This window comes from Canis lupus, chromosome 5, assembly GCF_048164855.1.
Source record: "Canis lupus baileyi chromosome 5, mCanLup2.hap1, whole genome shotgun sequence".
In the NCBI taxonomy this organism is placed as follows: Eukaryota; Metazoa; Chordata; class Mammalia; order Carnivora; family Canidae; genus Canis; species Canis lupus.
Genome location: NC_132842.1, coordinates 32,486,247 through 32,500,867, shown reverse-complemented (window position 1 = coordinate 32,500,867; position 14,621 = coordinate 32,486,247). Strand labels below are relative to the sequence as shown.

Here is a 14,621-nt window from a genome sequence, read left to right as displayed (position 1 = left end):
GTGAAGTAGGGAGCTACTGAGTCCAGAGATGCTGCTATTTGGCACTTAAAGCTGACCCTGGTTGCTGTGTCAAGAATAAACCCTAATGGAGCACGGATGGAAGCACCAAGACCAGCTACGAGGCTGTTGCATAATCCAGGTGAGAGGCTCGAATTGCTCACACCTGTGTTGTAATGACAGGGAAGAGTGGTCGGACCCGAGCATCTGACAGGGTTCCTTGGTGCTGCGGATGTGCAGCAGGAGGGCAAGACCAAGTTAACTGCAGATTTCTGTCCCAAGCAATGGGAAGAATGGAACTGCCATCGGTGACACCAGGAAGGCTGAACGACGAACCGTTTGGCAGGAGAGAAGCGCCAGCTTCGTGTTGGACTTGCCCATTTGGACGCACCACCGGACCGTGCAGGTGGCAACGCCCAGCAGGGGGGTTGATACACTATCTGGAACGTGGACGAAGTAGGTCTGGGATTGAAGTACACACACGGTGGTTGATCATTCTCGGAGCAGCCTGAGCCACCGCACGGTACCCTAGCGCCAAAGGAGCAGTGAGAGAAGAGGAGGCGTCTGGATCCCCGAGGCCTCCACATCCCCTCCTGCTTTGTCACAAGTTAAAGTTGCTACCAGGGGAGACCCCGACCCACTCTCTCGCATGCGTCGAGTTAAATGACACCTCTCATCAAGATTGTAGACCTCCCAGGGATTGAATGTGGATCCTTGATGAGACCCCCCGAGAATGGGCTGGGGGGGGCAGGGTATATCTCAGGGAGGTCCTGGCATGATCTAGAAGCTGGTCCCATAGGTTGGATGCATGTTTCAAGCTGCCTGTTTACATACTGAGCCCTCTGTGCTGTATGTAATGCTTCCTTATCCCAGGGGTGGAGACATAAAAAAGAAAACAAGAAAGTCCCCACTAAGGAGGCAGATTAGGAAGCACAGAGCAGTACAATGTGGTTTTTTTTTTTTCGTTGAGAGTGATTTCTTTTGCCCCCCCGAGTTAATATTTCAGAAACGAAACCAAAATGTGTCTTTGTCTGAATTTCCAAAAATCTGAATTCTGAAGGGAACTTCTAAAGCGTGTGGCTGGTACACCATCGGAGAGCCGAAGATGGGGGCTGCGTCTCCTTTCTGCGCTTGACCAGTGCTCGGCCCTAAGTGCCAGCTCCGAATTCCACGTGGAGGCGGAGGGGTGGGCTGGAGGGGGTGTGTCAGCAAACACGCTGTGTTGTTATTCATGCTAGGAAATCGGGAATTCCCCACTCCGTGTTTTATAGCTGCTTGACCGGGCAAAGTCCCATGTATCCTCAGGCATCCTTTAGTCCCTCCTAATGATCAAGATATCTGTCTGAGTCTCTGACAGCCAGATGGGTCCGAAGGACAGAGACATGCTCGTATCTTAGCTGTGTGACAAAAACGCTTTCCATCCAGTGTGGGAAATGATTAAAAAGGAATGGGGGGAAATGAGAAAAAAGGATGCCAAAATATCTGATCCACTCGGCTCAGAGAGGGTTTTATTTTTTACTTATTTATTTTTAAGATTTTATCTATTTATTCTTGAGAGACACAGAGAGAGAGGCAGAGACCCAGGCAGAGGGAGAAGCAGGCTCCCTGTGGGGGGCCTGACGTGGGACTCGATCCTGGGACCCCGGGGTCACGCCCTGAACCGAAGGCAGACGCTCAGCCACGGAGCCACCCAGGGGCCCCTCAGAGAGGGTTTGAAAGTCAATCACGTAACTTTGTGGCCTGTTGGTTTCCCTGGGGCCTGGATTCTACGGCCCTTACGAGAACCAGGCCTGGAAAGGTCAGCGCGCAGAGCGGAACACCGATGAGAAAGGTCAAGTGTTCAAATCCATCACGACTCCTGGGCTTTATAAGGTTCTGTTGAATCAGGATGATGCAGGGTTTTCCTTTTAGAGGGAGAAGGATGGATTTGCCGCACGTGGGCCGTGTCTTGGTCCCTGTCCGTGCTCTGGCCGGCGTGGTGGGCTCAGGACGCGGCCGCGGGCCACCTGTCGGGAGGTGCCGGGTGAAGGGCGCACCTGCCCATGGAGTCTGAGTCCCAGCAGGTCTAGAGGCTGCAGAAGCCTCAGGGCAACGGCAGGAGGGCGGGCGCGTTCCTGGAAGGTGGAGGTTTGGCACCTCTGGTTCTCCCCCGGGGGGGGGGGGGGGTGCAGTGCTTGCTCCCTTCCCCTGAAGGCCGCAGGCGGCCAGGCAGCACAGCCCGGCTCCACCCAGAGTGCTCCTTCTCTGGAGGCGGTGAGAGCATCCCCCTCCCTCGGGGCCTCCAGCGTGACATCCTCTGGTGATAAGTGAAGGCAGTGGTGCCCAGGGGAGCCTGGCTGGTGGGGATGTTGGAAGCTTCCAGAACCCTGGGCCTCGCTCCTCAGGGTTACGTTGGGATAGGGTGGGGGGGTGCACCCATGGGCCAGTCAGGTCCTCCCCAGTCCTGAAATTCTGACATGGTGTTCTCCAGGGAGCCGGGTCTCACTGGAGAAACTGAGAGAAGGCTGCTTCAGGCACGGCTGCTCCGGGGGAGTCCCCCGACCCCGACCCCCGAGGCAGCCCAGGCCTCAGTGCTGCTGTGCAGGAATGCGGGGCAGCAGGGGGAGGGCGGTCACTCCTGCACCCCACCCCCCAACCGTCATCTGCTGCAGGCATTCCACACTTTAAAAATTCCCTGAACTTTACTCTTTCTAAAAATACCATCCCAGCTTCGCGGCTAAATAAAACTTCCCTTCCAACGATGAGTCAAATGCATTTTGCATCAATGGTTTCCACATACTTGAGAAACGGAGTTGTGTCTCCCATGGATTTATTTGTGGTTAAAGATAATTTTCCACGTCGCAGCCCCCGTGGAGCTCATTTCTAAGAAATTTCTGATTTCCCTGGGGTGAGACGAATGTTTCAAAGTCAAAGAAGGAGGATGCGAATTTTCTTGTTTTTACTCCATCGTGACTCCTGATCCTTTTCCGAGCTGCCCTTTTTTTTTACCTTTGTGATCAAACTTTGCTCTATCCAGTCTTGAGGATCCTTTCTTTTTCCTAGCTGTCCCCAGGTGTGAGCTGATGTAAACTGGGAGCATCTGGGAAAACCGCAAGCCCTACATTTATATATTTATCCTTTAAAGCAGGGCTATCTCTACGACTCCAGCTCCCACCAACCCTGAGTGTCCTCAGAATGAGTCTGTCCTCCAACACCCCGGACCGAAGTTCATCACCATCCATCTCTTCCTCGCACTTGGCTTCACAGAGACTTGTAGGCCCCTCGCAGACGTGCCGCCTCCCCGCCTGGGGGAAGATGCGCCATGTGCAGCCTCTGTCATCTGCGTCTGGCATAATGTCACATGAGATAACTGTTGGTTTATAATATTTTGGGAATCTGAAGATAGTTATTGCTGTTATTTAGATCAAAATTTGAAATGTCATGAAAAACACGAAAAATGAGCGAGTCATGGGAAAAAAAAAGAGGAGTGAATATGAAAGCGTCTTTTTAATTTTCAAAGGATTGTTTTAATAATTTAGTTCCCAGCTGGTCAACTAACCAGGACCGTTGGGCTTCAAACCCATCTGAGGAGCAGTTGGGGCATAAATTATAAATGGAAGCAAAAAAGCGAATTATTTTATTTCCCCTTCTCAGACCATTTGTGCCCTAAGGTAGGCAGATAAGAGAGCTACAAATAAATGCAAAATAAATTAAGCAGCCGTCAATTTTGGAACACGAGGTGGGTTGGTCTATTCCCCTCGCCTTGGCATAACAGTAACCTCATCAGTCCTAGAGTCTGAGTTAATGGAAGGTAAATAAAATGATTTTTTAAAGTTTTATTTATTTATGTAATCTCTACACCCAATGTGGGGCTTGAACTTACAACCAGGAGCTCAAGAGTCACATATTCTTCCAACTGAGCCAGTCAGGAACCCCCAAAACTTAAAAAAATATATTCTAAGAAAAAAAAAAACTCTTGAGGACAGTGTGACTGATAAGATAATGTGAGCCATTCTGGGTTTTTTCCACACTTTGGCGGTTCCATATGGTTTCCCTTTAGAAGGACTGAGACAAGGATCTCTCACCTCACATCGGGGTTCTTGGGGTTTGGTTTTCCTACCATTCAAAAGAAGTTCTATGCTGTTACTTCTGACATTCTGAGATCATTTACGTCCAAATACAATTATACACTTAGAATTTGTTTTTCTTTGGGTTCTTCACTTGAACATTTTGTTTTCCTGAATTACTTACTTGGCTTATTCTTCTCACCGAGGTGCAGTTTCTTTGCATGTACGAGTGTGTTACCAGAACAGGCCGGCAAAATGTATGTTTTCCCTAATTTATATTTTTACTTTTTCCTTGCGGACAATGTTTTCTTTTTTTCCAAACACAAATGATTTCTTCACCACAGCACGTGAGCCAATTGATATACCGAATTCAGATATTCTGACTACTTGGGGGCAGTTATAGGGAAAGACTCAGAAGATGTGTGGGGGATAGACTAGCAATTTGTTCCAGAGGAAAACCAAGAGCCAATAGCACACCTAAGTACAACATATGCCATGAATGCAAATGTGCAGCAGGTACTAATAATTTATACAAGCAGGACACACAGCATCAATGCAAATGATTGGCATCTTCTAGTTTATACGATTGTTATAGAAATCAATTGACAAAATAAATAAATTTATTTATTTATTTTATTTTTATTTTTTAAGATTTTATTTATTTATTTGTTTGTTTGTTTATTTATTTATGAGAGAGAGAGACAGAGAGAGAGGCAGAGACACAGGCAGAGGGAGAAGCAGGCTCCATGCAAGAAGCCCGACCTGGGACTTGATCCCGGGTCTCCAGGATCAGGCCCGGGGCTGGAGGCGGTGCTAAACTGCTGAGCCACCCAGGCTGCCCAAAATAAATAAATCAAAAAAAAAAAAAAAAAAAAAGAAATCAATTAACAGAAATCTTAAATGATGACAATTTCTAAGCAGTGCCCCCAAATGAATGGCATGTGGCCATCAGATGTACCTATCTGTTCCCGTAAAAAAAAAAAAAAATAAATCGGGTAAGAGCAGAGCAGCAGAAATACCCCTAAATCACTCAGAGAAGAAAGCTGTTCCTCAGCCAATAACAGATCCACGTTTGAAACTCCTCACTTTACTCTCTAATCCTTTCCACGTATTTCCTTCTGAAACTTTACCACCTCTTAGATGCTTTCTAACTCGCTTGTTCTGAGGATTCTAAGGGGCGGGTAGGGTAAAAGCAGCCAGCTGTTACAGTTCCCTGATTGCACGTCGTCCCCAGGAGATCTACTTACCTAGTGCCAGGTCTCACGGGGAAGCGAATGCAGACCCATATTCCCTGGCCCGGGAGAGGGCAGGCAGCCAATGCTAGAGCCGGGGTGCTCCTCGGCCTCTCCCCCGCTCTTCCTCTCCTCCAGGCCTGGCCTTCAAAGCCTTGTGCCTCCCCAACACGGAGACACTCCCTCGTCTCCCTCTCTGGCTCCCTCCCGTGTCAGCAGCCCTTGGTTCAGAGAAAACTCAGCAGAGTCCTGAGACAGACTAAAAGCAGGGACTAAAAGCAGGGACTAAAAGCAGGGAACACGACACAAGCATCACCACCTACTTTGTGTTTGTATCAAGCATCGATGGACCTGGGCGATGCGAGGTTGGTGTACCCATGAGTATTGGTTAGAGACGGTTCTGGTCGCTTAGCCACCCAGCGTTCATGACCAGGGCTCGGCCTTGGAGCCTCCCCCTCATGAAAACTGACACAGCAGATATTTAGAAAAGTCAGTATTGGTCTAAGATGTCATTGGCTTTCAGTTTCGATGATGTTTTAAGAACCTATTTTTCCTAACAAGATTTCTTTGAAAATTAGGAATATCTGGCTCAGTACCGTGCACTAATTCCATCAGGCTCCTCTCAGAACAGAAACCCGACTGGCGGCACATTTGCTTACTTGCTGTCTGATTGCCGAGAATCCTTGTCGAGTCCGGGGTGTGAGGCCGCTCGCCTCGTGCCCCCACTGAGCAGAGCCTGGTAAGTCGGAGCCTCATCCCAACAGGCCACGCTGGCCCCTGTAGCCCACCAGGAACAACCAGATGGTCAGTCAACCGGAATGTGTCATGTTGCTGTGTGGACGGCTGAGCCTTGTAGCAGAAATCAGAAGTGCCAGGTTCATTAATTCCACAGTAAGCTCCATCAGGTTTAAAAGTTGTAACTCAAGGGATCTAGCCATCTTTCCTTAATCATCTGGTATTATGTAACAGTGATAAGGCCAATTGGATTCACTTAATGTTCTGGTTTTCTGACAACAAATTATTTAATTTTTTTTAACCAGACTTTCATGCATTTCCAAAGTGCTTACCTGTCATGCAAACACAACTCTTCTTCTTTGATAGACTTTTGAGCAAATCCTGCTGCTTGGGGATGGGATCTGCAAAGGAGTTACTCATTTTCAGTTTGGGGATATACAGAGACGTACAGCTCAGCGCTCACAAAACGTTGGTGGAACTTTTAGGGTCTAAAGTTCTCTTTTATGTTGAGTGGTAGTCTGCTTCCAAGTAACTTCTGTCCCCTTGTTTCTAGATCTTTCCTTTGGTGACTTAAAGTATCAGCCAGCCTCATCTTCCCTCTGACGTCTCTTAAAGTATCTGAAGAGAGACCCCAGTTTCTACTCCACACCAGCTCACTTCACACGAGACATCTTACAGACCTCAAAGCTGTTAGTCGCACAAAATGTTGTCCAGACCCTTCCCCATGAAAGCTGGTTCCTGGATGGATGCTGGTTGGTTGATGGCTGTTCCCAGACATCTGGGACACCAAGCTTCCTGGAATGGAAGACACAGTCCCTCACATCAAAGGTTTATACTCATTCCTATACAAGAATCCCAGTGTAAACAAAGGGACCTGGGATTGGGATGTGGGGTGGGGGATGGGGTGGGGAAATGGCTGATGCTGTTCCTATCTTTGATGGCCTGGTCACAGCTTGACTCTGTTTTGAGGTAATATCATCCTCAGGCTCTTTGATTTTGTTTTTGTTTTGAGAAATACTATTACTACAGACCTCTCTTGCTTCTGTCCTTTGCACCCAGGTGGGAGAGAGTAGGGGTTTCCCATCCCAACTGCACAAACTCCACCTGTAGTTCCTTTTCCTCTGCTGCCCTGAGGGTGGCCACCCTATCACTTTGCCTTAATTATATCTATACAGTGAGGGAGGGAGCTGCATTCCACGGACAGGGAGAGCAGGCGTGCATCCTACACACTTCCAAAGCTAGTCAGCTTCTCATGTGGACAGTTGTCTCCCCAAATATTCTCAGGTCCATCCCATCTCAGATTACCAAGAATGACACGAGCAATCCCTCCACAATCCACATCAGCTCTGTTTGCGATGCTCTCTCCGCAGCTGCCCTCTGGTCTATGCGTGCGTAGCGCGTACTGCTGTGGGGAAAAACAAACAAATGCACAAACTTCCTCTTTTGCAGAAGCTTAAGGTAGATAAGCTGTCCATGGGTAGGCCATTCCCATTTTCCCCGTCACTTTAAGAGGTATCAACAATTTCAGTACTTGCTCCTGCTGGAGAGTGGTACGGATCCAAGCGCATCTTGGATTTACTACTAGAGTAACTCAATGCGTATCTTTTTAAGGATACTTACAATACGGCTGATGCGCCAGGAACAGTGGCAACTCCTCTGCAGTGTCCAAGGTGCATAGTTTATTTGCATCATGAGGTTTATCAGTCCAGTTTGGGAAGTGCTGCTCCTAGCCATTTCCAGCAGAATGTCAGTTACGTGGAAGAAAATCCTGTGGCCTAATTCTGTACAGAGCTGTGATCTGCTTATTAGTGGGATCTGAAGAGAATGTTGACATAGTACAGCAGCAGGTCAGGGGCTCAGCGCCCTGGGAGTTCCCTCGGCCATTCCTCCTATTGGGCTGGACTGAATATGGACTGGAGATGGGCTATAGCTCTGTCTAGGTCAGGCAGATGAGGACGTCCCTTCCTTCTCCATGGACATATTATTCTACTGTTTGGTCGAGGTTTGGCCAGGTTCCAGAATAAGCACTGAACCAGTCGCCCTGGGAACCTCTAGTGGCGGGTCTGTGGGAATTCTCAATGCTTCTTACCACCTGCCCCTCCTCAACTTCATCCAATGTGGCATCTGATGCACCATTTCTAGTCTTGCTCAGGTAACATAGTGTAATAGTAGTCCCCTCACCAGTCTTTGAAGCTGGGACAGTACTCCCTGCACTGGGCTTGGCTGAGTCTCTTCAATTGGCTGATACCCTCTTCACCACCTATATTTTCAGGAATCGACTCATGCGTTCCTCCCGCCCCTGGGAACAAGCTGCAGGCCTGCAACTTCATTTGCTTTCTTGTTTTGTTGGGTTGCTCATCTTGGAGACAGTTCTGAGAGGCATTTATTCCCCTTACTTACAAAAGAGTTGGGGCTCCTTAAACCACCTTAGCAAGGCTCTGCTCCTTCTTTCTCTTTCCTCGTTCTCCAAGATTTCCCTCTCATTCCTGAAGGAATGTTCAGAGAGGAAGCCTTCACTCACTATAAAGAGACCTTATAATGGAGGCAGAAGGGAGAGCACATCACCAGACAGTGAAAGTGGGCCTTGGTCAGAAAGGCCCAGCTGTAGTGGGATTGGAAAATCCTGGGTAATGGTGTTGGCCAGCTTCTGCTGATGGGTGTTTCATGCCCCAGACAGGAGGGTATAACTTAAAAACATGTATGTTACTGATCCAGGATGGAAAATACCACTGGCCATGCCCAAGAAGTTCTCAAAATACATACCCAGATTTTGCACCAATTAATGTGCAGTGCACCACATTCAGCTTCTCCACCTGCACACGGCCTAGTTTGAAGTAGTCTACACTTCGAGATCCTGGGTTCCTTTATAAAGACTCCGACCAATGTAAAAATCCACATACTACTTGTCTAGACCCAACAGTCACCTTTATCATGATGGGGTGTTTTGAAATCTTAATTTGCAGGTTTACACATTTTTTAAAGTTGCAAAATGCATACTCTTCTTTTGAATTTGAAGACTCATTAACGACACAACTGAAAGTGAGAACTCTCGGTCCTTCATTGTTTCTGGAGGGAGCCAATGGTTGTCCAGCCCCCTTACACATAGTTGTGTCTACACAAGTGTATGTGCCCACCATTCTCTCTGACTCTCCTGATGAACTCCCTCCTCTTCCTCATGTCTGCTTTGCTGTAACTTCACATCTCTGCAGACATTCCAAAAATAGAGAGAAACGCTCAGTCTGTGCAATACTAACGATTTTGCCTAATGTATCATCCATAGTAGGACACTGACCAGGCAATTGACTGAGAAATTCAAACTATGTGGGCTGTGTAGTCCTCACTAACTCATGGACTCACTCGGGGCAGCCTTGTATGTCATTTTGCCTTGTGTCCCCTTACCTCTCGTCAGGATGGCCCTGCTGGGTGTCGGATGCCTTCAGGAGTGAAGTGACATGAGGAGTAATGAGGACCCACAGATCTCTCAGTCGCTTGGATTCATCTTTGATTTTTTTTTTTTTTTACCTATTTACATTTGCATTACACAAAGGGGAAAAAAACCACAAAGAAAGACAAACTTCTTTGTACTCTATGCTAAGGAGAAAAAACAAACCCCCAAAATTATACAAAGCTTAATAAATAACAACCTCCACTTCACACTGAAGTGAAATAGGATTCCTAAAATAATGGACTCGCCAACAAAACAAAACAAAAAGTGTTGTTGGCGAGATTTTAGAACGTCAACCTAACCTCTGCAGAAGCCTGTGGTGGGAATCCTAAGTGTCTGTAGTTCAGAGGGACATTGTCTGAACTGCGTAGTGTTTAGCTCCCTGAACAGTCCAAATGCGACAGCCCCTAGGTGGGCCTCTGGTGCCCGCTGTGACATGCAGGTGTCCTGACAAAACAAAGGAAAGAAGGTATCCTGTTCTCCTGCCTGCCTAGTTGAACAACCCCTTCTCTTCAGAAGCCACGCTCAGGCTTTGTCAAAAATCAAGCAAGCGAAGCTGTCTCCTTAGAGTGCCCGTGGTCTCCGTGGGCCTTTGCTGCTGCCTGTTGCTGCCCCGTGTCTCACCCACAGCAGGACAGACATCGTGCCAGTATGTCCCCAGCTCCTTGGCTGCCTGTAGCTCATTAGCACATGGTGATGCTTCAGTGGCTCAACTTATCATATTCTGAACAGACGGTGGTTTGTGCTTCGGATACATTTCTTCACTAATAAAATGGGGGTGGGGGAGAGGCAGAAAGCTACCAAACAAAATGGCCTCAACAGAGCAGCCGATGTTTTCTTTCTCCTATCACCGAGGACCCAGAACACTGGAGGGGAACAGTTCATTCTCTGCCCTATTTCCCCCAGACCCATTTTGGGATAGATATCAAAATATCTTTTTGATATTTGTAAGTGAATTCTAGGTTGGAGCTATTTGTTTAATTTTTGTTCTTTTTGTATATTGCTTTTTCTTTCAGAAACGGTCCAAGAAGTCTTGTGAAAATGCTTAAAATGCAAAAACACACTAGGATAAATCAAAAGAGGATAAAGAGGATCAGAACTCTTTGTGGGTCTGCTGTAGAGATCAAAACCACACAACCAGTTGAGCTGGTAGTGGTGGGTGGGCCACAGGTGCGTGGAGGTTTTGGTACCCCAACTCGTGAGCCTGTGGCTGGGAGCAGCAGCACCCTATTATTCCATGGGCTAGCTAACTGTTAACATTTCCTATGTCTGTTTCCATGTGAAAAATATCAGAACTCTCTTGCTTAGAGCATGAGACCATTACAACTTGGATCCTAAAGGCTGGACCCACTGACACAGTATGAGAACCTCAGGTGACTGCTCTAATGTTGGCTATCGTTCCAAGCAGGAGAGCCCCGAGGGAGTGCACATACCTTGGAATAGCTCATGGCCGCTGTAAGAATGTTTGGTGTGTGAAACTTTTTAAAGCCCTTGAGGCAGCCCTATAGCTCTCGGACAAGTGTGGGCCCTCGGTATAATCTCTGTTCATAGAAGTCCTGAAGCCTGCAGTGGGCACATAGGCTGCATCTTATTTGGTCTCACACTTTTCCTTTTACATCATTGCATTTAGGAATTGAAAGAGGCTGGTTTCTGAGATAAGAGGTACCTTCTCACGGAATGGTGCAGTCTGGGCTTCTGCAGGGGATGCTCTCACATCTCCCAGGTTCTGATTTGGGTACAGTCCTCAAGAACAGCACCACCCTGTAGTGCTATTCACCTTGACTTCAGAGGTTAAACCCAATGCAGAGATGGAGCTCAAATCCTGTAAAAAGGAGTCTAGAATACCATTTTTAAATAAAGAAGGGCAGAGGCATTTCATAGTCTGTGGATCTATAGGACCCAGAACTTTGGGGTTCATTGGACTCTCACCCCATTACACATGACTTGTGCCATCTTTGCTTGGCCTCAGACAAACGTATCCATGTGGTGCCATGGAAGCATTGCCTGATTGGCAGGCCACCTTCTCTTCCCATGGGGCAGTCAGATCCAGTTCCAGGCATCTGTACATCTTATTTCTGCTTCAAAAACCCACAGCAGCCACATAGGTCACCTTGACTCTTGCTTCATATGCCTTTCTGCTATGGACTGAACATTTGTGTCCTCTCAAAATTCATGTGTTGAAAGCTATCTCACAAAAGGATGGTCTTACAAGATGTAGACTTTGGGCAGTGATAAGGTCACGATCTTGAAGCCCCCATGAAGGGATTAATGTTCTTAAAAAGAGACCCCAGAGAGCCTACTCATCCTCCCATCATGTGAGGACACAGCGAGAAGATGCCATGTATGAACCAGGAAAGCCTCACCAGACATGGAATTTGCTGGCACTTGATCTTGGACTTCTAGTCTGCAGACAGTAAGTAATAAATGTATGTTGTTTATAAGCCACCAAGTCTGTGGAATTTTGCTCTAGCAGCCCAAAGAACAATGACAATTTCTATCTGGATGTTTCTGATACTGGATTCCATCTACAGAACATGATTAACTGTTCATTCTTCTTCAGGGACACAAATTTACTGTCACATGGGTTAAAAATGGATTCTTTCTCTGTATATCGAGAGCACTTGAAAGATACTTTATTAATTGCCTTGCACCATATACTGAAATGAACTGTTTATATGTAATTTTACCCCAATAAACAGTGAAGTTTTAGGAATTCATGTGTTTATGTTTTAATTCCAGGCCTTCAATGTAGTTCCTGCCAGTAATTACTCAAGAAATATTTGTCAAATGAAACTATGAATCAGTAAGCATTGCTCTCCTCTCTTAACTCCCCCCTTTATAATAATCACTAGCATTTGTAACTTTCTGCAGAGGCTTCTTCCAAATACCACTCATGTGTTGACTTTCAATCCCAGTTGTAGTCCTGGGAATAAGAAGCTATCATTGTTCCCCATTTTACAGATGAGAAAATGAATCCAATCAAATCACTGGGTTTAATTGTCCTGTTAACAATTTTAAAATCCATCAATCAAACCACTACATACCTTATGCTTATTTGTATATTCCCTTTCTCTCTATATATGTATCAAAAGCTCCTGCAACAACGGGTAAATAGTATAGTGAACATGACTTGACTCAAACATGAAATACATAAGGTTAAAATAGATCATATGTGCTCTATATGATATCACAATGGTGGACACATGTCACAATATATTTATACAAATCCCTAGAATAGGCAACACCAGGACTGGACTTTAAAATCAAATATGGACTATGGATGATGATAATGATGTGACAGTGTAGGTTCATCAGTTGTAACAAGTGTACCACTCTGGTGAGGTATTGATAACGGGGAAGCTATGTTCATGTGGGTTGGGGGGGGGTGTTTGGGAAATCTCTGTACCTTCCTCTCAATTTTGTTGTGAATCTAAAAGTGCTCTAAGATATACAATCTATTGGGGCACCTGGGTGGTTCAGTTCATGAAATGTCTGCCTTCGGCTCAGGTCATGATCTCAGGGTCCTGGGATGAAGCCCCATGTCAGGCTCCCTGCTCAGAAGGGAGTCTGATCCTCCCTCTGCCTTTGACCCTCCCCCCTGCTTGTGCTTTCTGTCTCTCTTTTTCTGTCTCAAATAAATGAATACAATCTTTTTTTTTTTTTAAAAAGAATACAATCTATTAAAAAAGAGACGTTTATAACCACTAGTTATAATAATGTAGATTTTCTCGTTCTTTTAAGACCCTCCAGAGACAGTTATAAGAATAATGAAATGACTTGCTGAAACTACAAAAACCCTCAGAAATAAAGGCATTCCCACAAAGGAAATACATATAAGACATGTGTAATGCCACAACAATGGAGTAATAATAAAAGCAATAGCAATATTTTGAGCCTAGAATTCTTTGCCTTAATCTACGTGTAATTGCATCTGTGTAACTTAATATGCGTTTTTGAGCTACAACCAAGATCATTTCAAATTGGCAATTTGAAGCCTCAAGACTGAATGCTCTTGGTTAAAAATATTCCACTCTTCCTAGTCAAAAATAGAAGCATCAAATTTGTGTCAGGAATATAGAGGCATTTAAGGACAAAATAGAACTTGGGGAAAAAATTTAAATCCTTTTAAAAAATTATGCTTCCATGTCAATTCAGTACAATGTTTTGAATATTTAACTTGATCCTCAATTTTGGGATTGCCACTTCTTAGGCTTTTCTGTAATTTAATTCCCAGGACTGCCTTGATCTGGTATTCTAATTTCTGATCTTATGCCTATTCAAATTACTTTCTTTCACAATATTTACCTATATTTCAAGATCTCATTAAAATTTTACCTCTTCCAAGAAGACTTCCCTAGCAATTACAACCGTTTTCCGGCATCTCTACTGTGTTTGTGTTGTGCCATCTAAAACAGATCTAGTCCTCCCACCAGAAAGGTGGGCTGCTGTAAGGTAAATCTGTTCTGTTAGAGAATAGCCCTATTCTCTGGGGGCTATTTCCAAGGTAAGGATTCTAAAAAAGTCTGTGTCCTCACAATCCTTAGTACTTCGCTAGACATAGAACTTACCAGATGCTTGTTTGGTTTCTGGAATCAGCTCCTAAACACTGTGCCATTCTGGTACAGTTTTCTCAATTGCCTATTTCCACGCACTTCCCTCCGGGTAGCCTACCCATCGGTATTCTTTATTCTTAATTATTTGCCTCCCAGGCTGCAGCAAACTATTTCTGTACATTCCTCAAATTGGAGGCTTCCTCGATGCCGAGCACAGTATAGCCTTTCACTTACACTGACTCATAAAACCCTTTCAACACCCCTGAGATATATTACTATTTGTCTCATTAGAAGTGAGGAAATGGCGGATGGACAGGGAGACCAGCCCCCCAAGACCACTCGGCTGGTAAGTGGTAGAGCAGGGACAGAACTCGGTGACCACCAGCCACCAAATTGCAGCAGCAGCAACTTCTGTATAGGCAGTGTTTGTGTTGATGTATTTATTGGCTGCTTGTTGCTGCTGTGTGTGTGTCCATGAGATGGTATAGACTCATTGAATGGGCATCTGGCCCTGATTCTGAGGTCTATGACCTGTCTAGTCTTGGCATGCCTCTTAGCTGCTCGGACGCTTAGTTCAGGATTGTCTGGGTATGCAGTTCCATTGTCTCATTCA

The 14,621-nt window shown here is 45.8% G+C and overlaps 1 long non-coding RNA gene across 1 annotated transcript; it reads left to right on the top strand.

Annotated features, from left to right (window-relative positions):
* The first annotated feature begins 7,438 nt into the window (after window positions 1–7,438).
* Window positions 7,439–12,180, top strand: LOC140633452 (uncharacterized). Its single transcript, XR_012031069.1, has 3 exons — window positions 7,439–7,468; window positions 10,472–10,625; window positions 11,086–12,180. It is a non-coding gene; the product is annotated as an uncharacterized lncRNA (long non-coding RNA).
* Window positions 12,181–14,621: the final 2,441 nt, after the last annotated feature.